The sequence below is a fragment of the Triticum urartu genome, chromosome 6A, assembly GCF_056163025.1.
Source record: "Triticum urartu cultivar PI428250 chromosome 6A, HENAU_Tu73, whole genome shotgun sequence".
Classification (NCBI taxonomy): Eukaryota; Viridiplantae; Streptophyta; class Magnoliopsida; order Poales; family Poaceae; genus Triticum; species Triticum urartu.
The window spans coordinates 501,017,884-501,034,971 of NC_141878.1; positions in this window are offsets into that span (position 1 = coordinate 501,017,884).

The following is a 17,088-nucleotide window of genomic DNA, read 5'->3' on the forward strand; positions in this document are numbered from 1 at the left end:
GGTTTATACCGGTTCGGGCCACCGTTGTGGTGTAATACCCTACTCCAGTGTGTGGTGTGGTGGATTGCCTCTTGGGCTGATGATGATGAACAATACAAGGAAGAACAGCCTCGCGAGGGTCTGTTCTTGGCTGGGGCGATGAACTGCTGGGAGGAGTCCAGTCGCCTTTCTCTCTCTCTACCTGATCCTCTCTATCCTTCGATCCCTCCGGCCCCCTTTGCTCTGTGGGTGGCTAGTCCTATTTATAGAGGCCCTGGTCCTCTTCCCAAATATCGAGCGGGAAGGGAGCCAACAATGGCAGGCTAATTTGAAGGGGGATAGCTAGTATCAACTATCCTGACAAAAGTAGTCTTCGCCTGCGTAAAGCTCTGGTGATGACGTCGTCTTGGGCTCCACGGTGACCTGCGTCTCGTAGTCCTCCTGGTCTTGGTCTCGTTGCACCGAAACGGCAACCTTTGCATGATGCCTCGTACTCCACAGCTACGCTTGCCCCCTTTGCACCAAAGAGGAAGGGAGGACACTGTGCAGGATGGCACCCGCCTGGCGCCCCCGATCGTCATGGCTTGCATCACGGGCACCTCGTGAGGCACCCCACCTTGATCTCTCTGCCTCCTCGTGAGCCAGCCTGACGAGGCCGCGCCTGAGGAAGCTCCGCGTCGTCCGCCCCGCGAGGCTTGGCCCCTTGCGAGGGTCTTGGGTTCGTGTTGGTGAAGATGGGCCGCGCTGCCCCCCCCCTTTGAGCCACGCCGCAGGCCACAGGCAGGCAAGTCTGGGGACCCCCGTTCCCAGAACGCCGACAGTAGGAATTGCAATAATATTAAGTTTCCTCTCTATGTGCTTAAGGTTTTGAAGTTATGCTTGTTTTACCTTCCTATGCAAGTTGATTCTTGTTCCCACAAGTTGTTTGCTCATAAAATCCCTATGCATAGGAAGTGGGTTAGACTTAAATGTGCTAGTCATATTCTTCATGATGCTCTCTTTATGTTACAATTCTTATCTTTTATGTGAGCATCATTGAAATCATCATGCCAAGCTAGGGACGTTAAACGATAGCGCTTGTTGGGAGGCAACCCAACTTTATTTTTGGTACTTGTTTTTGTTCCTGTTTAGTAATAAATAATTCATCTAGCCTCTGTTTAGATGTGGTTTTATGATTTTAATTAGTGTTTGTGCCAAGTAGAACCTTTGGGAAGACTTGGGGAACGTCTTGTTGATCATGCTGTAAAAAACAGAAACTCTAGCGCTCACGAGAATTGCTGCTATTTTTATTTGGAGAGTGATATTTAGTTAATTCTTTTTGCATATGATTAATATATACATTACTCAAGTCCATCAATTTATTTGATAATTTTATGAGTTCCAGAAGTATACGTTTGATCCAGATTACTACAGACTGTTCTGTTTTTGAGAGATTCTGTTTTTCATGTGTTGTTTACTTATTTTGATGAATCTATGGCTAGTAAAAGAGTTTATAAACCATATAGAATTTGGAATACAGTAGGTTTAACACCAATATAAATAAATAATGAGTTCATTACAGTACCTTGAAGTGGTGATTTATTTTCTTATACTAACGGAGCTTACGAGTTTTCTGTTAAGTTCTGTGTTGTGAAGTTTTCAAGTTTTGGGTAAGGATTCGATGGACTATGGAACAAGGAGTGGCAAGAGGCTAAGCTTGGGGATTCCCAAGGAACCCCAAGGTAATATTCAAGGATAGCCAAGAGCCTAAGCTTGGGGATGCCCCGGAAGGCATCCCCTCTTTCGTCTTCGTTCATCGGTAACTTTACTTGGAGCTATATTTTTATTCACCACATGATATGTGTTTTGCTTGGAGCATCAATTTACTTTGTTAGGATTTTCTTGCTGTTATTTGGAACAATGTTTTTCATCTTTTATTTCAATAAAAGTGGCATTGATAGCCTTTACTATGCCTATGTTACAAGTATACATGTTGCTGTTTGAAAACAGAAAGTTTACCGCTGTTGCAATAATTCCCTAGAAAATTAAGAATGTGATAAAATGTTGAAACCTTTTGCATACTAAGAAATGATAAATTTACTACAGTGGGAATTTTCTTTCATAATTTTTGGAGCTAGGGAAGTATGGATGTTGCAGCATTCTTTACAGACTATCCTGTTTAGGCAGATTGCTGTTATGTTTGCATTGTTTGCATATGGTTGCTTCTTTAATGATTCTATTTGAGGATAGGACTATTAAAAATGCAGAGGCATTTAGTATGAAAAGTTTAATAATAATTTTAGTGATTTTCTACAGTAGAGTATGATAAGGTTTTTGCAATGGTTTATACTAACTTATCTCACGAGTCCTTGTTGAGTTTTGTGTGGATGAAGCTTTTGAGATTTAGGGAGACCGTGATATGAGAGGAATTAAGGAGACACAAAAGCTCAAGCTTGGGGATGACCAAGGCATCCCAATATAATATTTAAAGAAGTCTCAAGCATCTAAGCTTGGGGATGCCCCGGTTGGCATCCCACCTTTCTTCTTCAACAACTATCGGTTAGTTTCGGTTGATCCTAAGTTTTTGCTTCTTCACATGATGTTTGCCATTCTTAGAATGTCAGTTTACTTTGCTTTGCTTGCTGTTTGAATAAAATATCAAGATCTAAAATTCTTAAATGTTAGAGAGTCTTCACATAGTTGCATAATTATTCAACTACTCATTGATCTTCACTTATATCTTTTGGAGTAGTTTGTCATTTGCTCTAGTGCTTCACTTATATATCTTTTAGAGCATGGTGGTAGTTTTATTTTGAAGAAATAGATGAACTCTCATGCTTCACTTAGATTATTTTGAGAGTCTTAAATAGCATGGTAATTTTCTTAAATAATCCTAATATGCTAGGCATCCAAGAATAGTAAAAACTTTCATATAGAGTATTGAATACTAAGAGAAGATTATGCTTGATGATTGTTTTGAGACATGGAGATGGTGATATTAGAGTCATGCTAGTTGAGTAGTTGTGAATTTGTGAAATACTTGTATTGAAGTTTGCAAGTCCCGTAGCATGCACGTATGGTAAACGTTATGTAACAAATTTGAAACATGAGGTGTTATTTGATTGTCTTCCTTATGAGTGGCGGTCGGGGACGAGCGATGGTCTTTTCCTACAAATCTATCCCCCTAGGAGCATGCGCGTAGTGCCGAGGTTTTTGATGACTTGTAGATTTTTGCAATAAGTATGTGAGTTCTTTATGACTAATGTTGAGTCCATGGATTATACGCACTCTCACCCTTCCATCCTTGCTAGCCTCTTCGGTACCGTGCATTACCCTTTCTCACATTGAGAGTCGGCGCAAACTTCGCCGGTACATCCAAACCCTGTGATAAGATATGCTCTGTCACACATAAACCTCCTTATATCTTCCTCAAAACATCCACCATACCTACCTATTATGGCATTTCCATAGCCATTCCAAGATATATTGCCATGCAACTTTCCATCATTCCGTTCATCATGACACATTCATCATCGTCATATTGCTTTGCATGATCATGTAGTTGACATCGTATTTGTGGCAAAGCCACCGTCCATCATTTTTCATACATGTCACTCTTGGTTCATTGCATATCCCGGTACACCGCCAGAGGCATTCATATAGAGTCAACCTTGTTCTAGTATCAAGTTCTAATCATTGAGTTGTAAATAAATAGAAGTGTGATGATCATCATTATTAGAGCATTGTCCTAAGTGAGGAATAAAAAAAAAGAGAAAGGCCATAAAAAAAGAGAAGGCCCCCAAAAAAGAGAAAGGCCATAAAAAAGAGAGAAGGCCCCAAAAAAATGAGAGAAAAAGAGAGAAGGGACAAGGTCATAGTAGAGAGTCTCTCATGTTATCACTTTCATATACTAGTGGGAATTTTTCATTATAGAACTTGGCTTGTATATTCCAACGATGGGCTTCCTCAAATGCCCTAGGTCTTCGTAAGCAAGCAAGTTGGATGCACACCCACTTAGTTTCTTTTGTTGAGCTTTCATACATTTATAGCTCTAATGCATCCGTTGCATGGCAATCCCTACTCCTTGCATTAACATCAATCGGTGGGCATCTCCATAGCCCATTGATTAGCATCGTTGATGTGAGACTTTCTCCTTTTTTGTCCTCTCCACATAACCCCCCTCATTATATTCTATTCAACTCATAGTGCTATGTCCATGGCTCGCGCTCATATATTGCGTGAAAGTTTATAGGTTTGAGAGTACTAAAGTATGAAACAATTGCTTGGCTTGTCATCGGGGTTGTGCATGATGAGAGCATTCTTGTGTGACGAAAATGAAAGATGACTAAACTATATGATTTTGTAGGGATGAACTTTCTTTGGCCATGTTATTTTGAGAAGACATAATTGCTTAGTTAGTATGCTTGAAGTATTATCATTTTTATGTCAATATGAACTTTTGTCTTGAATCTTTCGGATCTGAATATTCATACCACAATTAAGAAGAATTACATTGAAATTATGCCAACTAGCATTCCACATCAAAAATTCTTTCTTTTATCATTTACCTACTCGAGGACGAGCAAGAATTAAGCTTGGGGATGTTGATACGTCTCCAACGTATCTATAATTTTTGATTGCTCCATGCTATATTATCTACTGTTTTGAATGTTTATGGGCTTTATTATACACTTTTATATCATTTTTGGGACTAACCTATTAACCCAGAGCCCAGTGCGAGTTTCTGTTTTTACCCTGTTTTAGGGTTTCGAAGAAAAGGAAAATCAAAAGGAGTCCAATTAACCTGAAACTTCATGGAACTCATTTTTGGAAGGAAAGAAGCCCAGAAGACTTGGAGTGCACGTCGGGGGACCTGCGAGGAGGCCACCAGGCAGGGGGACGCGCCCAACCCCCTGGGCGCGCCCTCCACCCTCGTGGGCCCCTCGTGGCCCCCCGGACGTACTTATTCCGCCTATATATCTCCATATACCCTAAAAACATCCGTGAGCACAATAGATCAGGAGTTCCGCCGCCAGAAGCCTCCGTAGCCACCGAAAGCCAATCTAGACCCGTTCCGGCACCATGCCGGAGGGGGAATCCTTCTCCGGTGGCCATCTTCATCATCCCAGTGCTCTCCATGACGAGGAGGGAGTAGTTCTCCCTCGGGGCTGAGGGTATTAACAGTAGCTATGTGTTTGATCTCTCTCTCTCTCGTGTTCTTGATTTGGTACGATCTTGATGTATCGCAAGCTTTGCTATTATAGTTGGATCCTATGATGTTTCTTCCCCCCTCTACTCTCTTGTAAAAAATTGAGTTTCCCCTTTGAAGTTATCTTATCGGATTGAGTCTTTAAAGATTTGAGAACACTTGATGTATGTCTTGCCATGCGTATCTGTGGTGACAATGGGATACCACGTGATTCACTTGATGTATGTTTTGGTGATCAACTTGTGGGTTCCGCCCATGAACCTATGCATAGGGGTTGGCACACGTTTTCGTCGTGATTCTCCGGTCGAAGCTTTGGGGTACTCTTTGAGGTCCTATGTGTTGGTTGAATAGATGAATCTGAGATTGTGTGATGCATATCGTATAATCATACCCACGGATACTTGAGGTGACATTGGAGTATCTAGGTGACATTAGGGTTTTGGTTGATTTGTGTCTTAAGGTGTTATTGTAGTACGAACTCTAGGGCTGTTTGTGACACTTATAGGAATAGCCCAACGGATTGATTGGAAAGAATAACTTTGAGGTGGTTTCGTACCCTACCATAATCTCTTCGTTCGTTCTCCGCTATTAGTGACTTTGGAGTGACTCTTTGTTGCATGTTGAGGGATAGTTATGTGATCCAATTATGATATTATTGTTGAGGGAACTTACATTAGTGAAAGTATGAACCCTAGGCCTTATTTCCTTGTTGGAAATATGCCCTAGAGGCAATAATAAATTGATTATTATTATATTTCCTTGTTCATGATAATCGTTTATTATCCATGCTAGAATTGTATTGATAGGAAACTCAAAGACATGTGTGGATACATAGACAACACCATGTCCCTAGTAAGCCTCTAGTTGACTAGCTCGTTGATCAATAGATGGTTACGGTTTCCTGACCATGGACATTGGATGTCATTGATAACGGGATCACATCATTAGGAGAATGATGTGATGGACAAAGACCCAATCCTAAGCCTACCACAAGATCATGTAGTTTGTATGCTAAAGCTTTTCTAATGTCAAGTATCATTTCCTTAGACCATGAGATTGTGCAACTCCCGGATACCGTAGGAGTGCTTTGGGTGTGCCAAACGTCACAACGTAACTAGGTGGCTATAAAGGTACACTACAGGTATCTCAGAAAGTGTCTGTTGGGTTGGCATGAATCGAGACTGGGATTTGTCACTCCGTGTAAACGGAGAGGTATCTCTGGGCCCACTCGGTTGGACATCATCATAATGTGCACAATGTGATCAAGGAGTTTATCACGGGATGATGTGTTACGGAACGAGTAAAGAGACTTGCCGGTAACGAGATTGAACAAGGTATCGGGATACCGACGATCGAATCTCGGGCAAGTATCGTACCGCTAGACAAAGGGAATTGTATACGGGATTGATTAAGTCCTTGACATCGTGGTTCATACGATGAGATCATCGTGGAACATGTGGGAGCCAACATGGGTATCCAGATCCCGCTGTTGGTTATTGACCGGAGAGTCATCTCGGTCATGTCTGCATTTCTCCCGAACCCGTAGGGTCTACACACTTAAGGTTCAGTGACGCTAGGGTTATAGAGATATTAGTATACGGTAACCCGAAAGTTGTTCGGAGTCCCGTATGAGATCCCGGACGTCACGAGGAGTTCCGGAATGGTCTGGAGGTAAAGAATTATATATAGGAAGTGTTATTTCGGCCATCGGGACAAGTTTCGGGGTCACCGGTATTGTACCGGGACCACCGGAAGGGTCCCGGGGGTCCACCGGGTGGGGCCACCTGCCCCGGGGGGCCACATGGGCTGTAGGGGGTGCGCCTTGGCCTATATGGGCCAAGGGCACCAGCCCCAAGAGGCCCATGCGCCAAGAGAAGGGGAAAGGAAGAGTCCTAAAGGGGGAAGGCACCTCCGAGGTGCCTTGGGGAGGAGGGACTCCTCCCTGGCCGCACCCTTCTTTGGAGGAAGGGCCAAGGCTGCGCCCCCCCTCTCCCATGGCCCTATATATAGTGGGGGAAAGGGGGGGCAACCATACCTAAGCCCTGGCGCCTCCCTCTCCCTCCCATGACACATCTCCCTCCTCCCGCAGCGCTTGGCGAAGCCCTGTTGGAATCCCGCTACTTCCACCACCACGCCGTCGTGCTGCTGGATCTCCATCAACCTCTCCTCCCCCCTTGCTGGATCAAGAAGGAGGAGACGTCGCTGCTCCGTACGTGTGTTGAACGCGTAGGTGCCATCCGTTTGGCGCTAGGATCATCGGTGATTTGGATCACGACGAGTACGACTCCATCAACCCCGTTCTCTTGAATGCTTCCGTGCGCGATCTACAAGGGTATGTAGATCCACTCCTCCCTCGTTGCTAGATGACTCCATAGATTGATCTTGGTGACACGTAGGAAATTTTTTGAATTATTGCTACGTTCCCCAACAGTGGCATGATGAGCTAGGTCTTTGCGTAGTTTCTATGCACGAGTAGAACACAAAGTAGTTGTGGGCGTTGATTTTGTTCAATATGCTTACTGTTACTAGTCCAATCTTGATTCGGCGGCATCGTGGGATGAAGCGGCCTGGACCGACCTTACACGTACTCTTACGTGAGACTAGTTCCACCGAATGACATGCACTAGTTGCATAAGGTGGCTAGCGGGTGTCTGTCTCTCCCACTTTAGTCGGATCGGATTCGATGAAAAGGGTCCTTATGAAGGGTAAATAGCAATTGGCATATCACGTTGTGGTTCTTGCGTCGGTAAGAAACGTTCTTGCTAGAAACCCATAGCAGCCACGTAAAACATGCAAACAACAATTAGAGGACGTCTAACTTGTTTTTGCAGGGTATGCCTTGTGATGTGATATGGCCAAAAGGATGTGATGAATGATATATGTGATGTATGAGATTGATCATGTTCTTGTAATAGGAATCACGACTTGCATGTCGATGAGTATGACAACCGGCAGGAGCCATAGGAGTTGTCTTAATTTATGACCTGCGTGTCAACATAAACGTCATGTAATTACTTTACTTTATTGCTAACCGTTAGCTGTAGAAGTAGAAGTAATAGTTGGCAAGACAACTTCATGAAGACACGATGATGGAGATCATGATGATGGAGATCATGGTGTCATGCCGGTGACGATGATGATCATGGAGCCCCGAAGATGGAGATCAAAAGGAGCAACATGATATTGGCCATATCATGTCACTGTTTGATTGCATGTGATGTTCATCATGTTTATACATCTTATTTGCTTAGAATGACGGTAGTAAATAAGATGATCCCTCATTAAAATTTCAAGAAAGTGTTCCCCCTAACTGTGCACCGTTGCGACAGTTCGTTGTTTCGAAGCACCACGTGATGATCGGGTGTGATAGATTCTAACGTTCACATACAACGGGTGTAAGACAGATTTACACACGCAAAACACTTAGGTTGACTTGACGAGCCTAGCATGTGTACAGACATGGCCTTGGAACACAGAAGACCGAAAGGTCGAGCATGAGTCCTATGGTAGATACGATCAGCATGAAGATGTTTAGCGATGTTGACTAGTCCGTCTCACGTGATGATCGGACACGGCCTAGTTGACTCGGATCATGTAATCACTTAGATGACTAGAGGGATGTCTATCTGAGTGGGAGTTCATAAGATGAACTTAATTATCCTGAACATAGTCAAAAGGTCTTCGCAAATTATGTCGTGGCTCGCGCATTAGTTCTACTTTTTAGATATGTTCCTAGAGAAAATTTAGTTGAAAGTTAATAGTAGCAATTATGCGGACTAGGTCCGTAAACTGAGGATTGTCCTCATTGCTTCATAGAAGGCTTATGTCCTTAATGCACCGCTCAGTGTGCTGAACCTCGAACGTCGTCTGTGGATGTTGCGAACATCTGACATACACATTTTGATAACTACGTGATAGTTCAGTTAAACGGTTTAGAGTTGAGGCACCGAAGACGTTTTAAAACGTCGCGAAACATATGAGATGTTTCGAGGGCTGAAATTGGGATTTCAGGTTCGTGCCCACGTCAAGAGGTATAAGACCTCCGACGATTTTCTTAGCCTACAAACTAAGGAGAAAAGCTCAATTGTTGAGCTTGTGCTCAGATTGTCTGAGTACAACAATCGCTTGAATCAAGTGGGAGTTGATCTTCCAAATGAAATAGTGGTAGTTCTCCGAAGTCATTACCACCAAGCTGCTAGAGCTTCGTGATGAACTATAATATATCAGGGACATATATGATGATCCTTGAGATATTCGTGATGTTTGACACCACGAAAGTAGAAATCAAGAAGGAGCATCAATTGTTGATGGTTAGTGAAACCACTAGTTTCAAGAAGGGCAAGGACACGAAGGGATACTTCATGAAACGGCAATTCAGCTACTGCTCTAGTGAAGAAACCCAAGGTTGAACCCAAACCCGAGAGTAAGTGCTTCTGTAATAAGGGGAACAGCCACTGGAGCAGAATTACCCTAGATAATTGTTAGATGAGAAGGCTGGCAAGGTCGATAGAAGTATATTGGATATACATTGTGTACTTTACTAGTACTCCTAGTAGCACCAGGGTATTAGATACCGGTTCGGTTGCTAAGTGTTAGTAACTCGAAATAAAAGCTACGGAATAAACGGAGACTAGCTAAAGGTGAGCTGACGATATGTGTTGGAAGTGTTTCCAAGGTTGATATGATCAAGCATCGCACGCTCCCTCTACCATCGAGATTGGTATTAAAACCTAAATAATTGTTATTTGGTGTTTGTGTTGAGCATAGACATGATTGGATTATGTCTATCGCGATACGGTTATTCATTTAAGGAGAATAATGGTTACTCTGTTTATTTGAATAATACCTTCAATGGTCTTACGCCTAAAATGAATGGTTTATTGAATCTCGATCGTAGTGATACACATGTTCATGCCAAAAGATATAGGATAGTAATGATAGTACCACCTACTTGTGGCACTGCCACTTAAGTCATATCGGTATAAAACGCATGAAGAAGCTCCATGTTGATGGATCTTTGGACTCACTCATTTTGAAAGGATTGAGACATGCGAACCATGTTTTTTGGTAGATATGCATGAAGAAACTCTATACAGATGGATCGTTTGGACTCACTTGATTTAGAATCACTTGAGGCATGCAAATCATACCACATGGGCAAGATGACTGAAAGCCTTGTTTTCAGTAAAATGGAACTAGAAAGCAACTTGTTGGAAGTAATACATTTTGATGTGTGTAGTCCAATGAGTGCTGAGGCGTGTAGTGGATATCGTTATGATCTTACTTCACAGATGATTTGAATAGATGTTGAGTACATTTATTGATGAATCACGAGTCTGAATTATTGAAAGGTTCAAGTAATTTCAGGGTGAAGTTGAAAGATCGTCGTGACAAGAGGATAAAATATCTATGATCATAGAGATGAATATCTGAATTACGAGTTTGGCACAAAATTAAGACATTGTGGAAATTGTTTCACAACTAATACAGCCTGGAACACCGTAGTGTGATGGTGTGTCCGAACATCATAACTGCACCCTATTGGATATGATGCATACCATGATGTCTCTTATCGAATTACCACGATAGTTTATGGGTTAGGCATTAGAGACAACCACATTCACTTTAAATAGGGCACCATGTAATTCCGATGAGATGACACCATATGAACTATGGTTTAGAGAAACCTAAGCTGTCATTTCTTAAAAGTTTGGGGTTGCGACGCTTATGTGAAAAAGTTTCAGGCTGATAAGCTCGAACCCAAAGCGGATAAATGCATCTTCATAGGACACCCAAAACAGTTGGGTATACCTCCTGTCTCAGATCCGAAAGCAATAATGGATTGTTTCTGGAATCGGGTCCTTTCTCGAGGAAAAGTTTCTCTCGAAAGAATTGAGTGGGAGGATGGTGGAGACTTGATGAGGTTATTGAACCATCTCTTCAACTAGTGTGTGGCAGGGCACAGGAAGTTGTTCCTGTGGCACCTACACCAATTGAAGTGGAAGCTTATGATAGTGATCATGAAACTTCAGATCAAGTCACTACCAAACCTCGTAGGATGACAAGGATGCGTACTACTTCAGAGTGGTACGTAATCCTGTCTTGGAAGTCATGTTGCTAGAAAACAATGAACCTACGAGCTATGGAGAAGCGATGGTGGGCCCGGATTCCGATAAATGGCTCGAGGCCATAAAATCCAAGAGAGGATCCATGTATGGAAACAAAGTGTAGACTTTGACAGAACAGCTCGATGGTCGTGAGGCTATTGAGTACAGATGGATTTTAAAAGGAAGACGGACAATGATGGTAAATTTCACCATTAAAAAGCTCGACTTGTCGTTAAGATGTTTTTCGACAAGTTCAAGGAGTTGACTACGATGAGACTTTCTCACTCGTAGTGATGCTAAGAGTCTGTTGGAATTATATTAGCGATTACTGCATTATTTATGAAATCTTGCAGATAGGATATCAAAACATTGTTTCCTCGACGATTTTGAGGAAAGGTTGTATGTGATACAACCGGAAGGTTTTGTCAATCCTGAAAGATGCTAATAAGTATGCAAAAGCTCCAGCAATCCTTCTGAGGACTGGAGTAAGCATCTCGGAGTTGGAATGTATGCTTTGATGATGATCAAAGATTTTGGGTTTATACAAAGTTTATGAGAAACTTGTATTTCCAAAGAAGTGAGTGGGAGCACTATAGAATTTCTGATGAATATATGTTGTTGACATGTTGTTAATCAGAAATGACGTAGAATTTCTGGAAAGCATATAGGGTTATTTGGAAAGTGTTTTTCAATGGAAAGCCTGGATTAAGCTACTTGAACATTGAGCATCAAGATCTATAAGAATAGATCAAAACGCTTAATGGTACTTTCAAATGAGCACATACCTTGACATGATCTTGAAGGTGTTCAAGATGGATCAGTCAAAGAAGGAGTTCTTGCCTGAGTTGTAAGGTATGAAGTTAAGACTTAAAGCTCGACCACGGCAGAAGAAAGAGGAAGGACGAAGGTCGTCCCCTATGCTTTTATCATAGGCTCTCTACAATATGCTATGCTGTGTACCGCACCTGAAGTGTGCCTTGCCATGAGTTAGTCAAGGGGTACAAGAGTGATCCAAGAATGGATCACAGGACAGCGGTCAAAGTTATCCTTAGTAACTAGTGGATTAAGGAATTTTCTCGATTATGGAGGTGGTAAAAGAGTTCGTCGTAAAGGGTTACGCCGACGCAAACTTTGACACTAATCCAGATTATTCTGAGTAGTAAACTGGATTCATATAGTAGAACAGTTATTTGGAATAGCTCCAAATGTAGCGTAGTAGTTGCATCTACAAGATGACATAGAAATTTGCGAAGTACATACGGATCTGAAAGATTCAGACCCGTTGACTATAACATCTCTCACAAGCATAACATGATCAAACCCAGAACTCATCGAGTGTTAATCACATGGTAATGTGAACTAGATTATTGACTCTAGTAAACTCTTTGGGTGTTAGTCACATGGGGATGTGACCTTGAGTGTTAGTAACATAGCGATGTGAACTGGATTATTGACTCTAGTGCAAGTGGGAGACTGTTGGAAATATGCCCTAGAGGCAATAATAAATTGATTATTATTATATTTCCTTGTTCATGATAATCGTTTATTATCCATGCTAGAATTGTATTGATAGGAAACTCAAATACATGTGTGGATACATAGACAACACCATGTCCCTAGTAAGCCTCTAGTTGACTAGCTCGTTGATCAATAGATGGTTACGGTTTCCTGACCATGGACATTGGATGTCATTGATAACGGGATCACATCATTAGGAGAATGATGTGATGGACAAAGACCCAATCCTAAGCCTACCACAAGATCATGTAGTTCGTATGCTAAAGCTTTTCTAATGTCAAGTATCATTTCCTTAGACCATGAGATTGTGCAACTCCTGGATACCGTAGGAGTGCTTTGGGTGTGCCAAACATCACAACGTAACTGGGTGGCTATAAAGGTACACTACAGGTATCTTCGAAAGTGTCTGTTGGGTTGGCACGAATCGAGACTGGGATTTGTCACTCCGTGTAAACGGAGAGGTATCTCTGGGCCCACTCGGTAGGACATCATCATAATGTGCACAATGTGATCAAGGAGTTTATCACGGGATGATGTGTTACGGAACGAGTAAAGAGACTTGCCGGTAACGAGATTGAACAAGGTATCGGGATACCGACGATCGAATCTCGGGCAAGTATCGTACCGCTAGACAAAGGGAATTGTATACGTGATTGATTAAGTCCTTGACATCGTGGTTCATCCGATGAGGTCATCATGGAACATGTGGGAGCCAACATGGGTATCCAGATCCCGCTGTTGGTTATTGACCGGAGAGTCATCTCGGTCATGTCTGCATTTCTCCCGAACCCGTAGGGTCTACACACTTAAGGTTCGGTGACACTAGGGTTATAGAGATATTAGTATGCAGTAACCTGAAAGTTGTTCGGAGTCCCGGATGAGATCCCGGATGTCACGAGGAGTTCCGCAATGGTCCGGAGGTAAAGAATTATATATAGGAAGTGCTATTTCGGCCATCGGGACAAGTTTCGGGGTCACCGGTATTGTACCGGGACCACCGGAAGGGTCCCGGGGGTCCACCGGGTGGGGCCACCTGCCCCGGGGGGCCACATGGGCTGTAGGGGGTGCGCCTTGGCCTATATGGGCCAAGGGCACCAGCCCCAAGAGGCCCATGCGCCAAGAGAAGGGGAAAGGAAGAGTCCTAAAGGGGGAAGGCACCTCCGAGGTGCCTTGGGGAGGAGGGACTCCTCCCTGGCCGCACCCTTCCTTGGAGGAAGGGCCAAGGCTGCGCCCCCCTCTCCCTTGGCCCTATATATAGTGGGGGAAAGGGGGGGCAACCATACCTAAGCCCTGGCGCCTACCTCTCCCTCCCATGACACATCTCCCTCCTCCCGCAGCGCTTGGCGAAGCCCTGTTGGAATCCCGCTACTTCCACCACCATGCCGTCGTGCTGCTGGATCTCCATCAACCTCTCCTCCCCCCTTGCTGGATCAAGAAGGAGGAGACGTTGCTGCTCGGTACGTGTGTTGAACGCGGAGGTGCCGTCCGTTCGGCGCTAGGATCATCGGTGATTTGGATCACGACGAGTACGACTCCATCAACCCCGTTCTCTTGAATGCTTCCGCGCGTGATCTACAAGGGTATGTAGATCCACTCCTCCCTCATTGCTAGATGACTCCATAGATTGATCTTGGTGACACGTAGGAAATTTTTTGAATTATTTCTACGTTCCCCAACATTCCTATCATTGCAATACCGTTTACGCTCACTTTTATCATTAGTTACCTTGCTGTTTTTATAATTTCATATTACAAATACCTTTATCTACTATCCATATTGCACTTGTATCACCATCTCTTCGCTGAACTGGTGCACCTATACAATTTACCATTGTATTGGGTGTGTTGGGGACACAAGAGACTCTTTGTTATTTGGTTGCAGGGTTCCTTGAGAGAGACCATCTTCATCCTAGGCCTCCTACAGATTGATAAACCTTAGGTCATCCACTTGAGGAAATTTGCTACTATCCTACAAACCTTTGCACTTGGAGGCCCAACAACGTCTACAAGAAGAAGGTTGTGTAGTAGACATCAATGCTCCATCTGCAAGGGCGGAACTGGGCCTAGGGCAACTAGGGCTATAGCCCCAGACGTGGCCCATCTAGTAGGCTACCTAGAAGGATTTTTTCCATATATTATTACACTTGTAGAGGACCAGCCCCAGGCCTCAGCCCACCAGTTTGGACGATCGCTCCAAAAATTGCTAGCGCCCAGATCGCTCCAAAGAATCGCCAGCAGCCACGATGCAAGATCGCTCCGATCCTCATGTTTCGTCTCGGTAGATCGACCGAAAAGTCTCACACTGCGCCTCCAACTCTCTCCACTGCTCGACTCCAGCAGACGATCGCCCAGGCGGCCGGCGCTTAGAACAGTGGATCTATCGCGTCGTTTGAATAAAGCACTCTCCATGCCTCATCTCCTGTGATCCACACCGGATTGAAAAGGTAATGCTAAATACCTAGGGATGTCGAATCATCTAATATTCCCCCCTGGTTCCTTTTTTATCAGCTGAAAACAATGAATTGGTGATGTTAAATTGTATTGCTTTTGTCAATTTTATTCCATCGTTCTTTGTTAACAGGGGGAAAATAGAAATCCAAGATGAAGAGGACCTGGAGAGTTTTTCGTGATCATGGTATAATATTTCTTGCTTCCCAAAATTTCATATGAACAATGACGTGTCTATGTCTAGTTCTTGATTTTAAATACTCAACTTTATGTTTACAGCTCCGGTTCCTATTATTGCTTGTGAAGAAACGACGGCCTCAAATGAGACAAGCCTTCACTAATTTGGTACGACAGTTCGTAATGACGCACTTTGTTATATTGATGAGATATTGATTAAATTGGCTCTTATGGTAATAAGAAATTCATATTCTATTCTTAATCTGAATGTATGGTGTACTCCTAACACTAGTAAATGTGTACGTGCAATGCACATTAAATTTGAAAGTATATTAAGTGCATGCGGATATTAGTGGGATATTATTTGCATGTTATTATGTGATTAATACTATATTTGGCATAAAATTAACTACACGCTAAACGTGTTGAGCGCTCGACATTGAAGCAACCTAGGTCATTGGATTGACCTGATTTGACGGTCGTAATTTATTGGATCTGCCTCTTTGAGTCTTTTTATATTGGTATAGATGCATTGGCACGTAGAGTATTTGGCATTTTATTTCCTTTAGGTTGTGATATTTGGCGTTATTTATAGTGGTTTAGCTTTAGCCCCAGGATTCGATAAATCCTGGCTCCGCCTCTGTCCATCTGGGATCGATACTCCCACCACCGCTCCCTCATGATCGGATTTGGTGAATCTGTTTGCTCCATGGCCCAGAGGAGCAGCTCTATGTACTCTGGCACGACTCCCTCCGAGAGTATCGCCGCCTTTTCGCTCTGTTGCAGATATTTGGCCATGGATGTCACCGTCGCCGCTAGTTGGTCCTTGTTGTCAAACCAAGATTGTATATCCAACATCCTAGCTAGCTTCACAGGGTCGCCATCTGCGATCCTCACGTATCGGTTGTACTCCTACATCGATCTACTTCTCCACAGCACCTTCACTCGCCGGCGGTGGTTTTTGAATGGAAGAGGAGAGGAGCAGCACTGGTTTTGGATTAGAATGGGAGAGGAGCGACACTGGTTTTTGGACTGGAACAGGAGAGGAGGGGCGGTGGTTTTGAAATGGAAGAGGAGAGGAGCGGCGCTGCATTTAGATTGGAACAGGAGAGGAGCGACGGTGGTTTAAGAGGAGAAGAGCGGAAGAGCGGCGCTGGTCTTGGAAGTATTTTTTTGCTGTTTTGCATATTTTGGGTCAAAGTTTGACCACGTATTGTATTTGACAAGCAAAATGTGAATGCATGTCACAAAAAATTGTATCGTTTGGTTCGTATCTGAATGTACTTTCAAATTATATTATTTTTGCAACGTATAACATATATTTTATGTGCGAAAATCATGGTCAATTATGACCCAGAATAAAAGGGAGACTAGTTAATGTGGGGTCGCTTTCTTAATTGAAGGGTAAATTGATTTTGATTTTGATCCAGTCACAGCGCGCCGGCCCTCTCGTCCAATCCTAAATCGCTGCCGTACGCTCCTCTCCCTCTTCTCCATTGCAAAAACCACCTCCTCTCCTCTCCATCATCTCCATTCCAAAACCACTGTCTCGCCTCTCCCTCTTCTGATCTTCTCCATTGCAAAACCACCTCCTCTCCTCTCCATCATCTCCATTCCAAAACCACTGTCTCGCCTCTCCCTCTTCTCTATTGCAAGACCACTGTCTCTCCTC